Source organism: Hipposideros armiger, unplaced genomic scaffold (assembly GCF_001890085.2).
Source record: "Hipposideros armiger isolate ML-2016 unplaced genomic scaffold, ASM189008v1 scaffold_397, whole genome shotgun sequence".
NCBI lineage: Eukaryota > Metazoa > Chordata > Mammalia > Chiroptera > Hipposideridae > Hipposideros > Hipposideros armiger.
In genome coordinates this window covers 668,011-690,670 of record NW_017731747.1, presented here as the reverse complement: position 1 = coordinate 690,670, position 22,660 = coordinate 668,011, and the positions used below count along the sequence as shown (strand labels likewise).

At 44.7% G+C, this 22,660-nt stretch overlaps 1 long non-coding RNA gene across 2 annotated transcripts in view; it reads right to left on the bottom strand.

Annotated features, from left to right (window-relative positions):
* Positions 1-22,660, bottom strand: part of LOC109393929 (uncharacterized) — a 109,071-nt gene that overhangs the window by 82,768 nt on the left and 3,643 nt on the right. The window contains exon 2 of one of the 2 annotated variants that reach the window (XR_002126356.1): positions 4,314-4,409. This is a non-coding gene — a long non-coding RNA (uncharacterized LOC109393929). The remainder of the gene's footprint in view (positions 1-4,313; positions 4,410-22,660) is intronic. The other variant, XR_002126357.1, reaches the window with a different exon arrangement.

Here is a 22,660-nt window from a genome sequence, read left to right as displayed (position 1 = left end):
TGAGCGGCCGTCCAGAAGCCGGCGACTGATCTGCCTCGCCAGAGAAGAGCGCAATGATGGTGCCAACTTGGGCCAGTGAAGCAACGTCCTCCACAACTGGATTGAAGAACAAAACGACAGCAACTTGTCTGTTCCCCTTCCCCCAACTCCCCAGCACTGTTCCCATCCCCCCAATTTCCCAATAAAAAATCTTAAAAAAAAAAAAAGTATAAGGTTTTCACATCTTTTCATTTTCCTTTTGATCAACCCAATAGCTAAAGCTTCTTTGATATACACTTTTATTTTTTTTTACCATCTCTAAGTAAATAAGAAATGCTTTCTACTTGATACTAACCTAATATGGTTTTCGACACAGGGTTTTCAAAGCATAAGCATCAGTTTGCAAATCTCCCAACAGAGTCCCGTGAGGACTAAGCCATAGGGAAACGTGTGTAAAGCAACTGTTATGTTGTGAGATCCAGCATATGAAGGTCTGCCTGGAACCCCAGCTGAGGGCCTTTCATTTTCCAATATATTGTCTCTCTTAAAGCATAAATGCACAATAGGAAAATTGAGTAGAGAAATAATTCCACATATAAACTAGCACGGTGGGTTCCTGTTCTGGGGTTCTGGGAGGTTCCAAACCCCAGTTATGTCATGCTGTACCAGAGTTGAGTGTATTGTGTGTCACCTTCTCTTTGAAGCCTTTCCTGACCCACCCACCCCCAGCTGCTCCTTTGTGCCCCTACTGGTCCCTACATGACCTTCGTTATAGTTCCCATCACACTTAAACTGTCCACATCACTGGCTTCCACATTTGTGTTTCTGGCCACACAAGAGACTCCTCAAGAGCGGGAGTGAGTGCCTCTGTCACTTGTATCCCCCATCAACTGCAGCAATGTGTTCACAAATGTAGAAAGAACCAATACCTGGCTTCTCTACAATCCTTGTTTTTCTCTAAATCCCACCTGGCACATTTAGCCTGAAGCTACTTTCCATCTAGAACAAGGCTACATCAAACCTTTTCGATTGTCTAGTAAAGATCCAGGTGGTGAGAAATACCAGTACTAAGACTCAAAGAAGTGAGAGGAAGCTAGGAAGTAGAGAGACGTGTGTACTAGGATACACTCAAGACAGGAGAGAAAGAAGGTGAATGGGAGACGGAGATTCCCAAGAGGTCATGGAGTGAGTGGGAATCGTGCAAAGGTATGGAGAAGCCACACAGGAATTATAACACGAGTGGGGACATTTCCCCTATTGCAGCCACTGACCCAGGAACAGAAGTGCTGGCCCTAAACAATCCACCACCCCTGGACTGTTGGAGAGCTTCCTTTCCATCCCACGCTGCCTGGCTTCTGCTGTCTGAACAACGTCTCCAGCTTCACATCTTCTCCCTGCCTTTCATAACACGAATGCCCAGACCACAGTCCCTGACAGGACTCTGCCAGGTGAGAGCCAGCCACTACACTCACACTGACGTGTTGTGTTGCTCCTCCCAGCAACTTGGTTCCATGTTAACAGGTAACCTTCCTGCTGGGGATGTCAGGTGCCATGCTAACCTGATAAAGACCACCTTTAGGACCAGATGGACATTTTGGTGCCCACAAAAACCTCACTGTCAAGGTTGCCACCTGTCTCCAAATAGGGTCTACCCCCAAAGAGAGCTAAGAATCCAGGGAGTAAAAACAACTTGGTCCTACACAATCAAAATGCCAGTTCCTTAAGGGAGGGTCAGTTATTAAACAGTCAACGTGTGCCAGACATTGTGCTAACTGAGCCTTTTGTTTAGAGACTGATTCTTTAATGGCTCCTCTAAAAATCAGTCCTCCTCAATGAGATACCATTTCTCACCCATTAAGATGGAAATTATCAATAAAAAAAATTTTTTTTAAACAGAAAATAAGTATCAATGAGGTGTAGAGAAATTGGAACCCTTGTGCACTGCTGGTAGGGATGTAAAATGGTGCAACTGCTATGGAAAAGAGTATACGGTTTTTCTAAAAATTAAACATAGAATTACCATATGATCCAGCAATTCCACTTCTGGGTATATATCCAAAAGAATTGAAAGCAGTGACTCAAACTTGTACATCAGCATTCCCAGCAACATTATTCACAATAACCAAAACATGGAAACAACCCAGATGGTCATCAACAGATGAATGGATAAGTAAAATGTGGTATATCCTTACAACAGAATATTATTCAGCCTTGAAAAAAAAGAAAACCTGACACATGCTACAATATTGACGATATTGACGAACAGTCACAAAAGGACAAATATTGTATGATTCTACTTACATGAGGTTCCTAGAGTAATCAAATTCAGAGAGTCAGAAAATAGAACAGTGGTTGCCAGGGGCCAGGGAGGGGGAAATGGGGAGTTAAGTGTTTAGTGGGTACAGAGTCTCAGTTTGGGAACATAAAAAAATTTCTGGAGATGGATGGTGGTGATGGTTACACAACAACGTCAATGATCTTAATGACCTGAACTGCACTCTTAAAAATGGTTAAAACGGTAAATTGTATGTTATGTATATATTTTACTACAACAGTTGTTTTTTTTTTAATCAGCCTCATTTCTGCCATCCTTAAAACACATTACCCATCCATTTGGGGTTGCACCCCAAAGAGCAACCATCTGGACCCTAACCCCGACCCACACCCCTAACTGGTCCCTGGCCTGTTCATTTGGACATTGTCCCTCTCCAGCAGCAAGAAGGACTCACAGCTCTGCACCTCATCTCCCCATTGTCAGCACCTCAGCTTGTCCCCACTGACCTCACAATGGCTTGGCCTTCTGTCTTTCTGTGGCCTGTGTTTGTGCTCAAATTCCAGCCCCCCAAAACCAAACAGTAAATCTTACATCCCCTCAGGAGGGAAAAGTGGACAAAACTAACCTCAAAAAGCAATTTCCATCTTCATCTTTAGACAATACTCTAGTAATGTAGTAAGTGCTCATATGTGCCAGGTACTGTATTAAGCATTTTGTTAATTAAGTCCTTTAAATTCACACAACAATCTAACAAGTTAGTTCTCATTACCATTATCCCCACTATACAGATGAAAGAGCTGAGACTTGAGGATGCGAAGTCATTTTCCCAAGGTCCCAAAGCCGGAGAGGCACAGATTCAGGATATGAAGCCAGTACCCTCATTCACAGCCCATGTTCAGCTACAATGCCACGCAGTAAGACATCTTTTATAAACCTCAATCCCGGAGGACACCATCTTGATTCTTTCCCTCCCTGACGTTAAAGTTGGTATTTGGGAAAGGAGAAAATGTTTGCTACAATCTGACCAGTGCTCACCTCCAAAAAAGGAGTCACAAAAGGCCAGATGGGAGCTAAAGGTCCCACTTTGTAAAAACAATAAAAAAATAATCTCCACATAACTGGATAACAGCCCACTCTAGAAAATTCTGAGGCCAGAGGCTCAAAGCAGACTATTTCCTGAGCTCTGTGGGCCGTTTAGTTTTAAACGCCAGCATCTAATTTGTGATGTTGGGAAAGCCTGTGAGGAGGGTTTCCATAAAGGCAACAAGTACAGTCAAATTCTGGTCTTTCCCAAACACAAATCTGTATGACCAGGCTGCCTCTCCAGCACACCAGCGGTACCTAGGTGTTTCATTTGGAATTTGATAGCTGCCTAAATTTCGAGATCTCCTGTAGGTGCCGCACACAAAGAATCCTCAGTGGCCACTGGCAGAAATTCTTAGAAAAACAATCCTCCAGGTTGTTGAAATCACAACTACCACTTTCACTCCCCGCCTCCGTGTCACAGAAGAGGCTGTTTTGACTTGAATTACAGGGGCCCATGTGGACTACCTGCGGTCCAAATGTGCATGTGACAATGGGCACTCCTTTGCTGGCAGTCCGGTGTTATTTCAGACACTGTTGGACAGATGGGCTCTGTTCCGAGTAGGGACGATCCGTGCCTCAGAGAGGAAGTTTTTATAGGGTTGTCTCCTCCCCGTACAGAAAACGTCCTCATCGCTTTGCCAAGGTGGGGGCTGCATGGGGACACATCACTTCTGAATAGTGGAATGACAGTTTCTCCCCCTCACATCCTCTCTGTCTCAGGGACTAGACGTAATTGTGGGGACCCTGGTTGTTTGCTGCTCTGCAGCCCCCGCAGAGCTCCTGTTTCTGCCATGTGTGGGGCATGTGCTTGGAGCTCAGCAGCTGTTGGAACACAGTAAATCCATTCACATACTGACATATCCCAATGACTAATACGGGCTTAGTGAGGAAACAGAAGCATTTGACAAGCAGAAACAACTGAATTACTTTTGGAGGGGTGAGGAAATGACACCCCCAATGGGCTTGATCTCACCATTTGGTTTGGACTGGGGAGCTCACCGTGGGAGGCCGCTGGGGATGTCATCCAGTCATCCACCATTATTCATTCTGAGCAGAAGAGGAGCCGGGCCTGTGTTTGAGAAGCGGAAGTAAGAGGTATAAGGAGGGGGTTGTTTGGAGACCACGCTGGACATGAAGAAAATAAATCACTCGAACTCAAATACTTAAAGTAGAGGCAGTCTCACTTGCAGTTTGGAGTGTGGGCTTTGAAACCAGATAGAACTGAGTTCAAATCCTGCTTCTGCCACTTACTCTGTGACCAAACCATGTAACTTCCAAGCCTCTGTTCCCTCATTTATAAAATGGGGAGAATAATAGGATTACTACCCAATGGGGCTGTTTCAGGAATAAATAAGACTATTGTATAAAGCACTTAGTACATGTGTGTATAAAGTCTGATATACAATAAGCACTTAACAATAGGTATTAACCTAACAGTACATTTTAAATAGAAGACAATGAACTTTGTATTTGTCCACATATGCAGATAGGTAACACAGAAATCAAAAGGAAGCTCAATAGTTAACTGCTTCAAAACACACTTTCTCACCAGGACTCCCAACCAGCACCCACATCAGAACCTCGGTCACGAGGAGAGTTGGAGAACTGTCTGGGCTTCAAGATGTCAGGGCTCCACCAGACCACGTGTTCTGAATCAGACCCCCACAAACAGTCTCCTGCCTAACATGGAACACCATTAAGGACATGTCCCCACATCATTCCCATAAATTATAGGGCAGCAATATGCATGGATCTTTAGCCATGGTGTTCGGAACACTTTATCCCACAACACCTACTGGACTGCATATTAACGAGCATTACACAAATAAAGTATATATGCTGCATCAAGGCACACAGTTTTATTCCCTTCAACAGCAATTACCATAATCTCCACTTCTGAAGTGTACCTACTGATGAAGTTCCATTCCTTTTGGACATTGAGAGTCCACCAGAGCCCCTCCTCAAGCCATGGTTTGTTCACACCTGCTAACCCAGGAAGTCAGCCAGGGTGTGGCATCCCGAAAAATCTCATCAGTCAATATGAGTAAGGAAGGGCCCACCAGCAGAAAGACAAACACTGCTTGTGTCTCAAGAAACAGAGGCATGGATGGCCAAGGAAAGCAGATTTTTATCTTCTGGGCAAGGGCCCAGCAACACCAATTCACCAACATGTTACCAAGAAAAGGACATTGGAGCAGCCAGAACATTGTTACTACAGCAACACATCTTAGAACCCACCCTCCACAGAAGAAAAGAAGACATTTGGGGATGGGAAATCAGCACACATCTCAACACACACACACACACACACACACACACACACACGAGAAAATAAAAATGGCAACTTGCCGCCTGACAACACCTGGGTAAGGCAGAGATAATGACGGCCCCAACCAGTTGTGAAAGGTTTCTTCCCTGCGCAATTGTTGTGGGCTGATTTCTATTTCCTGTTGCAATTTATTGGGAAAATGGGCCTTGAATTAATGTTCTATGAATTGGCCAGAACCATGCAGACAATAATGAATAATACAAACCTGATTTTACAGTTTGGAAAAAACACCCCTTGGCTGTCACTCCTTACTATTTTCCTTTCTGCTCACTCAGAGTCATTCTATCTTTTCTTTTTTTTTAAGATTTTTATTGGGGAAGGGGAACAGACAAGTTGCTATCCTTTTGTTCTTCAGTCTAGTTGTGGAAGATGTTGCTTCACTGGCCCAAGTTGGCACCATCATTGCTCTCTTCCTGGGTGAGGCACATCAGTCACCGGCTTCTGGACGGCCGCTCACAGCGGCTGCTGGCCGCTCACGCTGGCTGCTGGCTACACACAGGAGCCCACGGCAACCCACCTGCCGTCGCTGGCGACTCCCGGCAGCCCAGCTCCAGGTCGAGCCGTTGTTCAGCATGTTAGCTGTAGAGGGCAGTGTCACTGGCCCTCATATGTGGGATCCAAAACGGGGCCCTCTGGCATCCCAAGCCAGCTCTTAACCAACGCGCCACTCGGCTGGCCCCATTCTATCTTTTCTTGATTAGCATGCATAAGCCCTTCTTAGCGCAAGGGACTAAACCTAACAAGAGATGCCACGTTGTTTTCATTTCCCAAGGATTTCTCAGGTGGGTTTGGGAGGTGTCGATCTCTCCATGGTGTACCAGGGAGGGGAGTGTAATTGTTTTTTCAATGGCAGAAGTCCAGATGCTGGAGTTTTTCTACTAACTCTCACTCTTTGATCATGAACTAGTCATTTCCTGATACTTTGCCTGATCTGTATATCAAAGTCAGTAATATGCCTTTTAGGGAACTTGTGAAACTTAGGGTCCTTTCAGACCACTGGATGAACATGGGATAAATCAACTAATAGGAAATAAAAAGGATTTGGATGTTATGTGAGCTATATGTGTCTTCAAGTAGTATCACCAATCTTCGTCTCTTCTGAATACTTTTTTGTTTTTTTAATGACACAGTAATTCTGATCAGCCTCTAACACAGGAGTTATTTAACCTTGTCATGATTCCAAAAGCAACTTGCTAGACTAGCAGGGCAGAATGTTCTTCTTATTAGGAAACTGAATTATCTTGTGAAAAATTAAACGATGAAGGTGGTTGCTAGGGCTGGGGTATGGGGCCAAGGGAAATTGCTCTTCAATGGATATAGTTTCAGATCTGCGGGATAAAGAGTTCTGAAGATTAGTTTCACAACAATATGGATATGCTTAACACTAGTGAAATAAATGTACACTTAAAAATGGTTATGCTGGGGCTGGCTGAGTGGCTCAGTTGGTTAAGAGCTCGCTCAAGAGTGTGAGCTGTGAGCAACAGCGTTGCTGGTTTGATTCCCAGCCTGACTGAGCTGCCGCTGAGCTGCCAACAGGTGACAGGATGACTCAGCTAAAAAAAATAAAAATAAAAATAAAAAATTTTTAAATGGTTATGCTGGTAAATTTTATGTTGTATATTCTTTATACCTCAATAAAATAAATGAAAATATTGAAATAATTAAATGAAGATGACCACATGAAAACAAGTGTGGGAATAATGGAAACTGTTTATGGGACAGCTCTGTTTGTTTCCATGGACAGTCTCGACACCTGTGAACTTCTGCCAACAAAGCTCATCAGTACTTTCGTAAGAAAGGAGTTCTAAAGAAATGGTGGTGTCACTAGCAATGTCCCCATAAATAAAAATAAGTGGTTTTAAAAAAATTTTTATTGGGCAACAGTATGTTTTTCCAGGACCCATCAGTTCAAAGTCAAGTAGTTGTCTTCAATCTAGTTGTGGAGGGTGCAGCTCCTTGGCCCACGTGCGAATCAAACCAGCAACCTTGGTGTTAGGAGCCTGTGTTCTAAGCACCTGAGCTAACTGGCCAAAGATAAGTGGTTTTGATTGATGATTATTGCCTGGCTCTCCCCACACCTCTGCCCTCCAGCATGGCATCACTGTGGTTCACAATCAGAAATATCCAGAGTGGGGGGAGGAGAGGAAAGAAAGAAAGAGGCTTGCATTTACTGAGGGGCAGTGCCAGCTGCTTTACATAAACTGCATATAATGCAACAAATCAATCCAGTGCTCATTTATTATATCCATTTTATCAATAAAGAAACAGAGGCTCAGAGACAGCAAATACCTTGCCCAAGGTCACGTGACAAAGACCTGATTTGTCTATCTCCAGAGCCCATGCTTTTTCCACAATCATTTTGCCCTTGACCTAAAAAACTACAAAACCGAGCCCCAACTATCTAGAGCCCTAAAATAAATAAGATGTTTTTCCTGCACCACATTTAAGAGTGTAATCGTAATATAACCGAAATTTGTTTGGAAAAGCGACCTCAAGAGTATTCCCTAGAGCTGAGTTCCATGTGCCACCCAGGGTGCTGCGGAAATGGCGTGACAAGACCCTGGGCACCCCCTCAGCCATCAGGGAGGCCAGGATGCAGCCTGTGACATAGGAATCCCCCAGCCAGGGCCTTTCAGATTCTGAGCAGCTTTATAATTTACCCTATTGTGTCATAAAACATCACTTCTTGTGAGTGCCATATGTGACAAAAGTTGGGAAGCACTCTGCCTTAAGCTCCAATTCCACCATTTGTAGCTGCACAGGCTTACCTCTCTGTGCCTCAGTTTCCTCATCTATAAAATGGGAATGAAAATAGAATTCACTTCATAGGGGATTTGTGAGAATTAAGTAAGATAAACTACACAAAGCTGTCAGTATACCTTCTAGAAGTGATCACTCGACAACCATTAGCTGAGCCAATGGGTACAGCCACACAGGCTGTGTGTGCCACAAGCCCAGGACACCATTCGCTTAAGCTATGCTATGAATAGCACCCCTGGAGTTGTGCAGCTATGCACCCCTGACCATTAGCTTTGCATTTTAATCTATGAGAGTGTCCGTCACAGTTAAGCTCCAACTACCTTCCCCCGCCTCATCCCTGCCACTAGTTCCTAATGCCCATCCCCACTGGCCATTTTATTCTACACTCAAACACAACAGTCCCATCTACAACTCCTCGGATTTTCATGTTCTCCTTTTGCCTGAAATGTTCCCCCTGCTCTTGCCTGTTTCCATTCTTATTTATTCTTTAAGTCCAGTCTCAAAGTCACCTCCTTGCTGAAGCTTCTTCTGATGTCCCAACAGTCGCCTCACCTCCAGTGTCCCCAGAGCCCTTTGCAAATACCCTATTAGAAAAATCAGCAGGGCTGGCCGAGTGGCGCGATGGTTAAGAACTCGCTTGGGATGCCAGAGGGCCCCGGTTCGGATCCCACATATGAGGGCCAGTAACACTGCCCTCTACAGCTAAGATGCTGAACAACAGCTCAACCAAGAGCTGGGCTGCCGTGAGTTGCTGGCGACGGCATAGGCTGCAGTCCCTGTGGCAGTGGGTTGCCATGGGCTACCGTGTGCAGCCAGCAGCCAGCGTGAGCGGCCAGCAGCCGCAGTGAGCGGCCGTCCAGAAGCCGGCGACTGATCTGCCTCGCCAGGGAAGAGCGCAATGATGGTGCCAACTTGGGCCAGTGAAGCAGCGTCCTCCACAACTAGATTGAAGAACAAAACGACAGCAACTTGTCTGTTCCCCTTCCCCTAATTCCCCAGCACTGTTCCCATCCCCCCAATTACCCAATAAAAAAATCTTTAAAAGAAAAAAGAAAAGAAAAATCAGCATGCTCTTGTGTGGTTCACACAGTTCATCCACATACAGGCCTCCCATGCTGCACTGAGAGTTCCTTGTGATCAGAAGGAATCTTACCCTTCTTGGCATGGACTTGAGCTATCCAACTTGCTCTTGTGTCTGTGTTTACATCGACCTCACAGGTGCAGGAGATAAGCCTGAGTAGGCCTCAATCTTGTCAAAGAAAAGTTGGGAATACTAGACAAATAGACTAACTTCAGGATACAGAGAATACCCTTGATCATGGCTGAGTGAGGCTAAATTCCCCTGACCTGGTACTAAACACCCCAGAAGATAACGGGGCCTGGGAAGGGACCCCTGGCATTAATACCCACTGTCCCATGATAGAGCGGAGACAGCAGACTGGCAGCCCTTATCTAAATTGAGCTTTGTCTGACATGTGAGAATAAAAACCAGGAAATATGGCCCAGTTTTTTTGGAATCCCTCCCTTCATTATATTTTAATCTCATGACTCTATGCTTTGTTTCAAACCAAAAATCTAAAGCCTCTCATTTCTGTTATTTCCCTGACAGTTCTACATACTGCATTAAAAACTCTCAGAGGACAAAAAATACTCTTTCAAGTGATGTTTAAGGTCTTGTTAGCCCTCATCTGTCTTCATTTCTGTATTCAGAATGCTTCATATAACAAAGAAGAAAAGTACCAAAATGTGCTGTTTGTGCACTAAATACTTAGACAGGACTCCTCTGTCTTACAGAAAAAACAGCAGATACCCAGAGGTTTTCAGTAGTCGTGTAATTCATGCCTAATGCTGATGGACCACCAAAAGTATCTGCACAAACTCCATCACACCCTGCACATATAACCCCCATGCACAGTGATTAAATTATCAAAATGCCCTTCCCACGTCTGCCTTCCCCACCAAATTGGGTTCGTACAGGACTGGATTGAATAGTGTTTCCCTTTGCTCTGCTATGTCTTCTGTAAACTGAGGAGTAGGTCTTCTGTTATGCAAATGTTTCTCTTGTAAACATTCACTCATTTACTTGATTAATATTTATTATCTACTATGGACCCCATGTAGTCATTGATTAAAGAAATTCCTGCTTATCATCTACCTCAGAATTTCTCACCCTCAGCAATATTAACGTGTTGAGCTAGGCTAGATACTTCTTTACGGGGGGGGGGGGTGCGGGGGGCTGTTTTGTGCCTTGTAGGGTGTTTAGCAGCACCCTTGCCCTCTGTTCATGAAATGACAGTAGCACCCCCATCCATAGTGGTGACACCCAAAAGTGTCACCGGAAGACAGTGAAAAGAGTAGGTCACCTGGAGTTAGGGGGGAGGGAGGGATGAAAAAGCAGAGCACACAGAATTTCTACAGCAGTGAAACTATTCTCAATAGTTTCAGATGTGTGTCGTTATGCAATTGTCAAAATCCACAGAATGTACACACCAGTCTGAACCCTAATGTAAACTATGGACTTTGGGCGATAACAACATGTCGATGTTGGTCCATCAATTATAAAGAATGTACCACTCTGGTGAGGGATGTTGATAATGGGGGAGAAAGGGGTGGGGCAGGCAATGATATGAGAACACTACTTTCCCCTCAACTTGCTGTGAACCTAAAACTTCTCTAAAAACAAAGTTAATTTAAAAAACACCTTTTTTTAAAAATTTTTAAGTGAAGAAAAAAAATGTTTCCAGATATTGCCAAATATCCCTGGGGGGCAAATTATTTTTTTATCCTGTTATATAGGCATTATTCTGCTCACGGCAATATATTGTTAAAAATTGTGGTAAGATATACATAATATAAAATTTACCATTTAACCATTTTTAAGTGTATAACTCAGTGGTATTAAGTACATTTACAGTGTTGTGCAACTATTACCACCATCCATTTCCAGAACCTTCTCATCACCCCAAACAGAAACTCTGTACCCCTTAAAAACTAACTCCCCAACCCCTTCTCCTCCAAGCCCCAGATGTGACTCCTCTTTGAATTTGACTACTCTATATACCTTATATAAATGTAATTCTACAATATTTGCCTTTATGGCTTATCTAGTTTAGCAGGATCGTTCATCTATGTTGTACCATGTCAGAATTTCCTTCCTTTTTATGGCTGAATGACAGTCCTTTGTAAGGATATACCACATTGCATTTGTCCATTCACCTGTTGATGGTCATTTGGGTTGTTTCCACCCTTAGGCTATTGTGTCAAATGCCGCTAGGAACGTGGGTGTGCAAATACCTGATCGAGTCCCTGCTTTTGATTCTTGTGGGTATATATCAAGCAGTGGGATTGCTAAATGCACTTAAATGTGACCGTTTTCAGATCACTTTTTAGAAGAGAATTCATGACTATTTGACTGGTGGTGGCTGGGGGGCAGTACTGTGTGGGGAGTGACTTTGAGGGTTCACCTCTGTCCTCTGCCATATGTTGCCTTAGGCAAGTTACTTACGTAATTGCCTTACAGTCAGTTTTCTGCTGTACAGAAAGATGATGAAAATGGCCCCTCCCTATCTGGCTTGAAAGTAAGCAATGAGGCAAGGAGTCCATGTGCGACCGCCAGCACAGCTAGCTGCATGTGGTGGGTGTTCAGTCAGCACTGGCCTTCCTTAGACCTGACGCAGCCACAGATATTCCCAGTCAGGCCGACATTCCCCAGCACAGGTAGTAGCTACGGCAGACCCTGCGTGGTGCTGCCCAAAGTCTCATCTCCGACCCTTGCCCCTCTTTTACAGAATTGTGACTAGGTTTGGAGGGGACACCTGCCCAGTAAAATACTCACCTCCCACACACCCTGGCAGCTGAGTGTGGCCATGTGACCCAATTCTAGCCAAGGAACTGAAAGAGAAAATGTGTAGGTGGGGCTTCTTAAAGAGTTTTTGTTTTAGTTTTTGTATATGGAAACATTTACATGATTTGAAAGTCAAAAGTATGAAATAAGGTACATTCACACTTGTCTCACCTCCAGCCCTGTCTCCCACATGTTGTTCCCCCCTTCTCCTTTAGACGTAGGTGTTTTCTTTTCTTTCTGTTTTCCTTGCAAAGGTAAGCAAGTGTATACGTGTATATGTATGTACTTCTTTCCTTCCTTTTTTACACAAAAGGATATACATCGATATATCTATATTCAAATCTAGGTTCTCCTTGTTCTTTTTTTTATTTCATATTCCTGAATCTCGGAGGTCACTCCATAGCTGCATATGTAGGGCTTCCTCATTTCCAATACAGTAGCTACTAGCCGCATGTGGCCATTTAAATTTAATGGTAAATAAAACAAAAACGTCTGTGCCTCGGTTGCACAGGCCACATTTCAGGAGTTCAATAGGCACAGAACTCTAATGGCTACCATATTGGATGGTGCAGTATAGAATATCGTCATCATGTGGTTAAGTTCTGCATCGCTGATACACACTTCACGGTAGCACTGAGGCGTCTCTCTATGATAACCATTTAAGAAGCTGCCATTCTGATGAACTGCCAAAGTATTACTAGAAACATAATAACTCTATGTGAGATCAGGCTTATCTATCAATCGGTTAATCCGATGTCACGATGACCTGCCTCAGCTTCTTCCGTTATGGAAAAACCCACCCCCTGTGGCTTTCTGCCTCCTCATCCAGCACATCTATGCTGTGGGAGGTGGCCCTGCCAATGTTCCCCTCTAAGGTGTAGCCTTATACACAGTGCAGGTGCATCTTTCAGGAATGGAATTTATAGCCCCCCCCCAAAATAAAACCTCTATAGAGGAAATCAGAAAACACAATCACCAGAAAAGATAATCAGTGTATTGTGAAGAAGAGATGATTTCATCAATAATGCAGAAAATAGCCCAGCGATGTGAACAGCACCAAAGAGGCGACCGAGCTCAGAAGAAATTTCAGAGTAGAGAGGCTACAGTGTTTGAGAAACGGCCTTTCCACCTCCAGTTCAGTTTTGAAGGGAAACGCAATGGCTGAGATGCAGAAAGCAAGAACAACGTTTGCAAATTCCTGAAGCTTTGGGGGTTTTCACACAGTGCGGATGCCCATATTGTGTGATCAGAGAAAGTGGAATCATCTGTCAGCCTGTCTGTTCACATAGTTATGCTATTCATAGAAAATGTACCTCTTTCCCCAAATAAACACCATATGCCTCTTCTCTTACCTAATTGGGTGCATGTATCCTAGGGACCTGTGGCATGTAAGGGGAGGAGGCAAAGCCAGGTGACTCAAGTGACCATTTTGGGCTGTCCTGTAGAACATTCTTCAGGGATGTCACGAGCAATAGGGAACCATATTAAGTAATACATTTGAAATGAGGTTTGGATCCTGCCATCTACAGCATCATGAGAAAGAAAAGGAAAGATGATGTGCTATATTTTGGACCATCTTTTGGAACCCCCCACCCCCATGCCACTGCCACTTATCCAGCCTGAGGTTCACGTCCACCATTGTAATACCCAAATCAGAAATACCTTTAATTCCCTTTCTCTCCTCCCTCTCCCTCGCCAAACCTGTGTAATTCAACTGCCCAGCCATTCCTTGTCTGCACCCAGGCATAGGTAGGGTAGAAGTACTCCACCTGTGGTTCCCAAGGGCTGGGACAGGGGAAATGGGGCGTTACTATTTAATTGGTACAGAGTTTCAGTTTGGGATGATGAGAAGTTCTGGAGATGGGTGATGCTGATAGTTGAACAACAATGTGAATGGATTTAATACACTTAAAAATGGTTTAAATGGTAAATTTTATGTCATGTGCATTTTACCACCACCACAACAAAAAAGAGTTAAAAAAAACCTCAACGTTATTAGGTAGTGTCACTTTAATTTCAAGTGCACAGATAGCAGGTGGACATTTGACACTGGCCATTGATCCTGATATACCTCCCTAGTTTTTTCACTTTCCCACTCTCCAAATGACTATTTCATACTTTCTCCTGTTGCCTCCTACACTCTATCCCTTTCCTCACTCTTCAGCTTCAGTGAGAAAATTCAAGCCATCTGCTAGAAGCCCCATTATGTTCCCACCGACAAGACTGCTAACCCACCCCTACCTCTAGCCATATTTTATGCCTTCCCTCCTGTTACTGCGGATCAAGTGTCCTGCACTTATCATAAACTCCTCTCTAGGGGGAAGGAGAAATAGAAACTATTGATTAATGGTTAGAGTTTTGGTTTGGGGTGATGAAAAAGTGTTGGAAATCATATAATCCAGTTGCACAATGTTGCAAATGTAATTAAGGCCACTGAATTACACACTTAAAAATAGCTAACACGGCATATATATTTTACCATAATAAAAATTCTTTTATTAAAAAAACCTCGTCCCTCGACTTGGGCTCTGCATCCCACTCAATTCTTTCTCCAGAATTCCCTCTTGCTGCTGCACCATCCACTATTCGCAATCTCTCTGTCTCCCCTGCTCCCTACTAGACCAACCGCACCAGCATGCAACCATCTTCCACTGCCTCCTATCTGGAGAAAACTCCTGTGACCCTCGCTCCGCACCTGCCACTGCCCCCATACTCTGCTCCCTTCACAGCCATCCTTTTTTTTGTTGTTTTAAGATTTTTATTGGGGAATTGGGGGTATGGGAACAGCGCTGGGGAATTGGGGCAGGGGAACAGACAAGTCGCCATTGTCTTGCTCTTCAGTCTAGCTATGGAGGACGTCGCCCCACCGGCCCAAGCTGGCACCATCACTGCACTCCTCCCGGGTGAGGCAGACCAGCCGCAGACCTCTGGATGGCCGCTCACGCTGGCTGCTGGCCACATACGGCAGCCCACGGCAACCCACCGTCACAGGGGCTGCAGCCCACGCCGTTGCCTGAGACTCATGGCAGCCCAGCTCCAGGTTGAGCTGTTGTTCAGCATCTTAGCTGTAGAGGGCAGTGTCACCAGCCTTCACACGTGGGATCCAAACCGGGGCCCTCCGGCATCCCAAGCCAGCTCCCAACCATCGTGCCACTCGGCCGGCCCCACAGCCATCCTCTTGAAAGATTTCTAAGTCACTGTCTTTCCTGGGCTCACCAACACAAGCAGCTTTCCACCACTACTGTCCACAGAGACTGTCCACACAGAAGTCATATGAAAGTCATCAATGAGCTCTATGTCACCCAATCAACTGAACCCTCAGCCCTCTTGATACACTTTTGACTTCCATGGCACCATCCTTTCCTACCTCACAGAGAGCTCCATCTGGACCTTTCCCTGGTTCCCCCTCTACCTGCTAACATGCGTCCAGGGCTCTGTTCTGGGTTCCCTTCCCTTGTGCACTCACACAATACCCCTGGGTGATCTCATTCAGTCACGCGGTTTTAAATACCAATAAAAGCCAATATGCCCCAAATCTCCAACCTCTCCCTGAGTCTCTAGAATTTTATATCCTCTTGTCTACCTGGCACCTCCACATCAATGACCTTCTGTCCCAAACCAGCTAAGGCCTTTCCAACGGCACTGCTGGACTCAAATCATTAGTCACTTCCTTCATCCTTCTCTCCCTCCCCTCTCACTATTGATTCAGCAAATGCTGTCAACTAGCCATCTAAAACTTGCCCGAAATCTGTCCGCTTTTTTCCATCTCCATTCCCCCCATCACCTGGACCATTGTAATAGCTTGTTCCCAGGACCTCCTGCTCTCCTCTTGCCCCCAACATAATAGTTTCCCCCCACTTCCTGAAGAAGTTAATTACATCATTCCATGCCGTGGCTTAAACCTCTCCAATGGCTTCCACTGCATCTCCAATAACACATAAGCTCCTTACATGATCTAAGTCCAGCCTACATCTCTCCAACCTTATCTCGCACCATACTCCATCCCATTCACTATGCTCCAGCCATGCTAGCCATTTTTCTGGTCTACTAACTCAGTGGTTCTCAACCAGGGGTGGTGATTTTGCCCTCAGGAAACATTTGACAGTGTCTGGAGACATTTTTTGTTGTCACAGTTTAGAGGGGAAGGGGTTACTACTGGCATCTAGTAGAGGCCAGGAGGTGGGGGTGAGAGGGAAGTAATTAAGTTTAAATGAGGTCATGAAAGTGGAGTCCCCATGATGGAGCGCCCATACAAGAAAATGATGAGGCTTTCTGCCATGTGGGGACACAGCAAGGAACAGCCATCTACAAATGAGGAAGAGGTCCTCATCAGACACCAACTCTGCCAGTCTCCTCATCTGGGACTTTCCAGCCTCCAGGGCTGTAAAAAATAAATGTTTGTTGTTTAAGCCACCTAGTCTATGGTATTTTGTTACAGCAGTCTAAGACAATAATGCTGAGGTTGAGAAATCCTAATTGTTAAAGTAACTGGGCACCAATCTCATTCCTGCCTCAGGGCCTTTGCATAAGCTATTTCCTTGGCCTAGAATATGCCCTTCCTCTACTCTCTGCATGGCTCACTCCTTCTAGTCATTCATAGCCCAAGTCAGATCTTATTTTCCCAGAGAAACCCTTTCCGATCACGCATTCTGATTTTCCAAATATACTAATTGATAGTTTCTTTATTTTATCAGTTTATCATCTGTTTCCACTAAAATTAAGTTTCTTAACAGCAGGAATCTTATCTGACTTGCTCACCAGGGCCTAACAATGCTTACTGCATACGTAGTTAGTACTCAGTGAATCCTTGGGGAACAAATGATTTTCTAATTGATTTAGCTTGATTCCAAAAATATATGTGTGTTTCAACTGTGTTCATTGTATAAGTGATAGGTACTACAGGACATTTAAAGCTGATTAACACAGTTACCACTCTCAAGCAGCTTACAATTTTATAAGAAGGATGAAATGTGCTTTTACACACCTTAGGCAAAGTAGGATACAGGCTCTGGGAAAATGGTACAGCATCGTGTGGTGAAGGGCACTCCCTGAGTTGTGAGATAATTCATGTGAGATGACTAACAGTCTTAGGATTGCCATAGGGTTGAAAGACAGCATCATACAAGGGTCAGGAACATGGACTCTGGAGCCCAGACTACAGAGGTTTGAATCCCAGCTCAGCCACTTCCAGCTGTGTGACCTTGAACTAGTTTTTTAATCTCTCTGTGCTTTAGTTTCCTCATCTGTTACATGCAGATAATAAAAGCATCTGTTTCATAGCCTTGTTATATTATATAAAGCACATGGCTACAGAGGACAGTGTATGTCCGGCCGCTAGTACTCAAAGGAGTGATCACACAGGACTTACAGACAGGGATGGTGGAAGGACTGACTTTTGAGATAAGGTGAATTGGAATGGAAAAGACGATGGTGGCCTTCTCAGTGTAAAGATTATATTGTACATAAAAAAAATATGTACTATGCCCTGGAGTGTTGCTTAGGAATAGGGTCGGGCAAACATCCTTTTTTTCCCTATTCACCCATCTGTGTAAAGGGTTCCTTTCGAAAGAGAACTGAGGGAACCATGGCTATCCACTGATCCTATTAGAAAACGTGAGAGATCTGGTCGCCAAATCACAATATCACTTTCTTTTTTCTTCTCTATTTATTTATTTGTTTGTTTGTTTGTTTGTTTGTTTCTGTGCAGTAGGCTTTGGTTAAAAAAAAAAACAAAGAACTCATTTGGTTCTACACTGACCACTGTGTGAGCTTCACTTTCTGGGTTAGTTTCCTCACCCCTGAAACAAGAATAATAAAGCCTACCCACTCTACTTAGGAGAAGTAGTATGTGAATCAAATTGGTTAATACATGTGCAAGGCTTAGAGTGTTAGGTAGCTAAAACGTAGATATATGCTATTTTCTAAAAACATCACTTAGGAGTTAACTCAGAAATATGACACGCAATGCTTTTAAATGTAGATGAAAGTAATTCAAGAACTTTAAAAAAACTTTTTCTCCCTTCCTGTTTCAGAGAAGAAAAGAGAAGGTAGGACTGCAGCTAAGAAGTTGGGGTTCCCAGATCTGGGCAGGGCCAGCCACACAGATATTTCTGCAGCAGATCAGGGAAGACGGGACATTGCTTCCATTACACACTACTTTGGTGCCATCTGTGTCTCCTTGTGAAAAGGCAAAGCCAGACATAGGATCCATCTCCAAAAGGAAATGCCAACAAAATAGCCTCTCATTTCTTGAAAAGAAAAAAAAAATGATTTCCTTTTACTGTTTAGTCTAATAAGCAGGAATCTGGGAACCTCTGGCTCCATCCCATGCATTGTAATGTTGGGGGAAATTCTGCAATTCTCAAGCCATCAGAACCCTAAAATAATCACAGGCAAGTTTGCTGAAGGAATCACTAAGAATTTCTTTAATTTGTAAGTCTCAAAACACGTCAGTCTACACTTATTAGCCTCCCTGTAGCTTTCTTGTCTTTCCCCCCAGTGATAGGAGTCAACAGCAAGAAGGATACCCGCCTAAAACAGTAACTCGAGGGAGAGCGGAGGAACTCAGCAACTCCCACGGGAAGACCTCCGGCCTAGTCATGGAGTGCCCCCTGCCTTTGCGGTCCTCCCAGGAAGCCTGCCAGAGCAGACCACAGGCAGGAGGCATGTTTCCAGCAGGAACTCAGCCAGCTTCTTCCACCTCCTGGAGGTTGCACACCCCTTCCTTAGCCTTGCTGAGTTTTATTCCCAGCAGGTGCCCCACCACAGGCTTTAGGGCAACGTTAACATCAATCGGCTGAAAGAAAAGGCGAAAGCCGGCTTCCAGCGTGATAAGAAGACCACACCCAGTGGAGGAAAGTGGGGCTCAGGCTGGGAAGGGCTGAACCTGGGGCGCAGGGTGGAAACGCGGAAGGAACCCAAAGCTCCTGGTCTCTAATCGAGAGCCACGGGAGAAAAGAGAAGGTCCCACTCTCCAAGCTCTGGGAGGTTGAGGGAAATGGAAGACGGGGGTGAGCATGTTGTTTCAGAAATCTCCCCGAAAAGAGATGGGGGAGTTAGAGAAGGTGTTGTCTGCCCGCATCTCCCCGACCCCCCAAAAAAGCAGAGTCTGGAGGAGACCAAAGAGAAAAACTGGGATGGCACTGTGAGTTAGGACTGAAAAGCCCTGTGGGGGAGGGGCGGGGAGGAAACGGGCTCCGGGCTGGAAGTAGGAGCCGCTGCTGGCAGGAGAGGAGGGCTGGCTGTACGCTTGGCTGGCCGCAGCCCAAAAAACCTTAACTCAAAGGAGTCGTTTGAGTTTAATCCTCCCCCAGGACTGTGGAAAAGGAAAAAAGGAAAGGGGAAACAAGTCAGAAGTCTCGAGAGGAAGGAGCTTTTTGTTTTAAAAAACTACCTCTTGGGCCTGTCCCCAGTTTTCTGGTTTTGTTCTGGTTTAAAAGGAGAAGTTTTATGTCACCCATGAGAGTCTGCATTTTTGTGGGATTCAAATATTCCTTAATTAGGTGTTGTCTCTTTACCGAAAGAAAAGACGCCTTTTATTTCATTTTACTTTGCCATTTTAATTTACTCCCTTTCGTGTTTAATAACTAGGTAGGGAAATGTTAAACAGCTGCTGTAAAATATTACAAACCCTGCTCCCTGAGAACTATTGAGAAGGAACTTTCTAGTGCTATCTCCCATCCTAGAGAGGAGCTTGTGGGAGGGGACCCACAAATCCCAGCCTTGGGGTGGGGGCTGGTGGGAGAGGAGATGTGTTCTTTCCTTAAGTACCACTGCGGTCCCACTCCCACCCACCTACGCACCAGTCTTCTTTTGGGGTTGATGTTGAGGGCCGGAGTGGTGGATGTTTGAATGGAGAGGGAGAGTTCCCAGGAAGCTGAGAAACATCCATCCATCTCCTCCAAGTGACCTGTGTGCCCTTTTTCTTCCACACCACCATCCTAAGGAGGGCTGAGGCTACTTTTCCAGAACTAGAGAATTTGCCCCATGAAACTCAGGGGAGGGGAAACATCACAACAGAAAAGCAGCAATGGCCAGGAAAATGGCCTTGGTCTACCGGAGACTGGCTTTCTTATTGTGTTCTAAGTTTGAGGAAAATGACAGAAAGGGAGGGGGCTATAGTATTTCTACTACTAAAAATGTAAGGGGGGGTCGTACTCCCCATGGAGTTCTGGGCCGACCCTTCAGCAAAGGGTCAGCAGTTGTCTGCACATTGCAGAAGCTCCCCAAGGGATCCGGAACACAAATTTGCAGGGCAGCACAGGGCACCAGTTTCCGTCTACTGAGCTGTGTATGATGCTTATACGCTCATTTTGCTGGCAAAAGAGCCTGTCATAAAATGTAATACTGACTATAAAACAAATCAGCGCTTTGAAACGACTTGCTTCAGATGTTTTCATAAATCCCTAATGGCTCAGGCACTGCCTGCTATTGATAATATTAATGTGTTAATAGTTCCTCTGAAGCAGCAGCACTGGGTAGGGCTGGACACACACACACACACACACACACACACACACACACACACACACACACACAGAAACACACGGAACTGGAAAACAATGCTTTGGCTCTCCCTTGAATTCCAGCTGCACTTTGTTGACCCTAGAAAGCCAGATCCAAGTGAGATATCTGATATTTTANCTTGCTTCAGATGTTTTCATAAATCCCTAATGGCTCAGGCACTGCCTGCTATTGATAATATTAATGTGTTAATAGTTCCTCTGAAGCAGCAGCACAACGTAGGGCTGGACACACACACACACACACACACACACACACACACACACACACAACGGGAAGACCGTGGAACTGGAAAACAATGCTTTGGCTCTCCCTTGAATTCCAGCTGCACTTTGTTGACCCTAGAAAGCCAGATCCAAGTGAGATATCTGATATTTTAAATTCCTGGCAGGAGCTCCCCTTTAGTTTGAAGTGTTTTACATCAGTTCATAAAAAAGTATATAGGTACATATGTGCATATAAAAGCATGTGAGCACACCCATGTTCCTAGTAGCTCTATTCACAATAGCTAAAAGGTGGAAACCCAAATGTCCATTGGCAGATGAACGGATAAACAAAATCCTATATAGTGATATCTCTATATCTTTATATAGATGATAGGGAGATAGATATCCATGCATTGGAATATTATGCAGCCATAAAAAGGATGGAGTTCTAATGCATACTACAGCATGGATGAACCTGGCGGACATTATGCTCAGTGAAATAAGCCAGACACAGAAGGACAAATACAATACAATTACACTTATATGAGGGACCTAGTGTAGTCAAATTCATAGGCACACAAAGTAGAATAAAGGTCAGTGGCCACAGGGAGGGGGAATTGGGAATCAGTGTTTAATGGATACAGAGTTTTAGTTTGGGAAGATGAGAAAGTTCTGGAGATGAATGGTGGTGGTGGTTGCACAGCAATGTGAGTGTACTTAATGCCACAAAGTTGTATACTTAAAAATGGTTCAAATGGTAAGTTTTGTTATATATATTTTACCAGGTTTTTTTAATGAGGCAGAAAAGTAGGTGAGTAATGGAAATTAGTCTTCTCTACAACTTCCCACATCCTCTGCTATCTGAGTTCCCTGCACAGGCCCACAGTTCTGTCCCCAGAGCCTCAGAGCAGCGAGCTCCAAGGGAGGCTGCCCCTGGCTCCCCCTGGCTCCCCCGGGACCCACACAGGGCTTCCCTTGCCCTTAAGGAAATAAGAAGTTTTACGTCTACAATTTCCCAGACACCCATTTTGTCCAGGGAAACCTTCCCATTAAAACGCTGTTCTAGGGGGTGGCCGGTTGGCTCAGTTGGTTAGAGCGCAGTGCTCATAACACCAAGGCTGCCAGTTCGAGCTCCACATGGGCCACGGAGCTGCACCCTCCACAACTAGATTGAAACAACTACTTAACTTGGAGCTGATGGGTCCTGGAAAAACACACTGCTCCCCAATTAAAAACAAACAAACAAAAAGCGTTCTAACCTCAGAAAAGAACTTAAGGAACCAAAAGTGATACTTTTCATGATGTAATTTCTCTGCTGCCTTCCTAACAGACATCATTCCGATTTGAGGAGTCTCAGAAAATGAACATTCTAATCCCCTTGCCTGTGGCCAAAGTTCTTTCAAGGCTCATTTCTGTCTCTGGACTACTCCAGCCCTTTGATTTATGGGGTGGATAGAAAGGTTCTAGAGAGTCACCTTCAGAAATAACAGGGGGACTGGGTGGGTAGGGGTGGCACTGGTTAGATGGCAGTGTTTTTCCTGAACTTGCCTTTTCTGTCTTTTGGGGTTCTTCTTGAAAAGCACTTGCCTAGAATCACTTCATGATTTTGCCCCGGAACTACCAAAGCTGTTGGGTCTGAAGGCAGAAAGGGTGGCCCA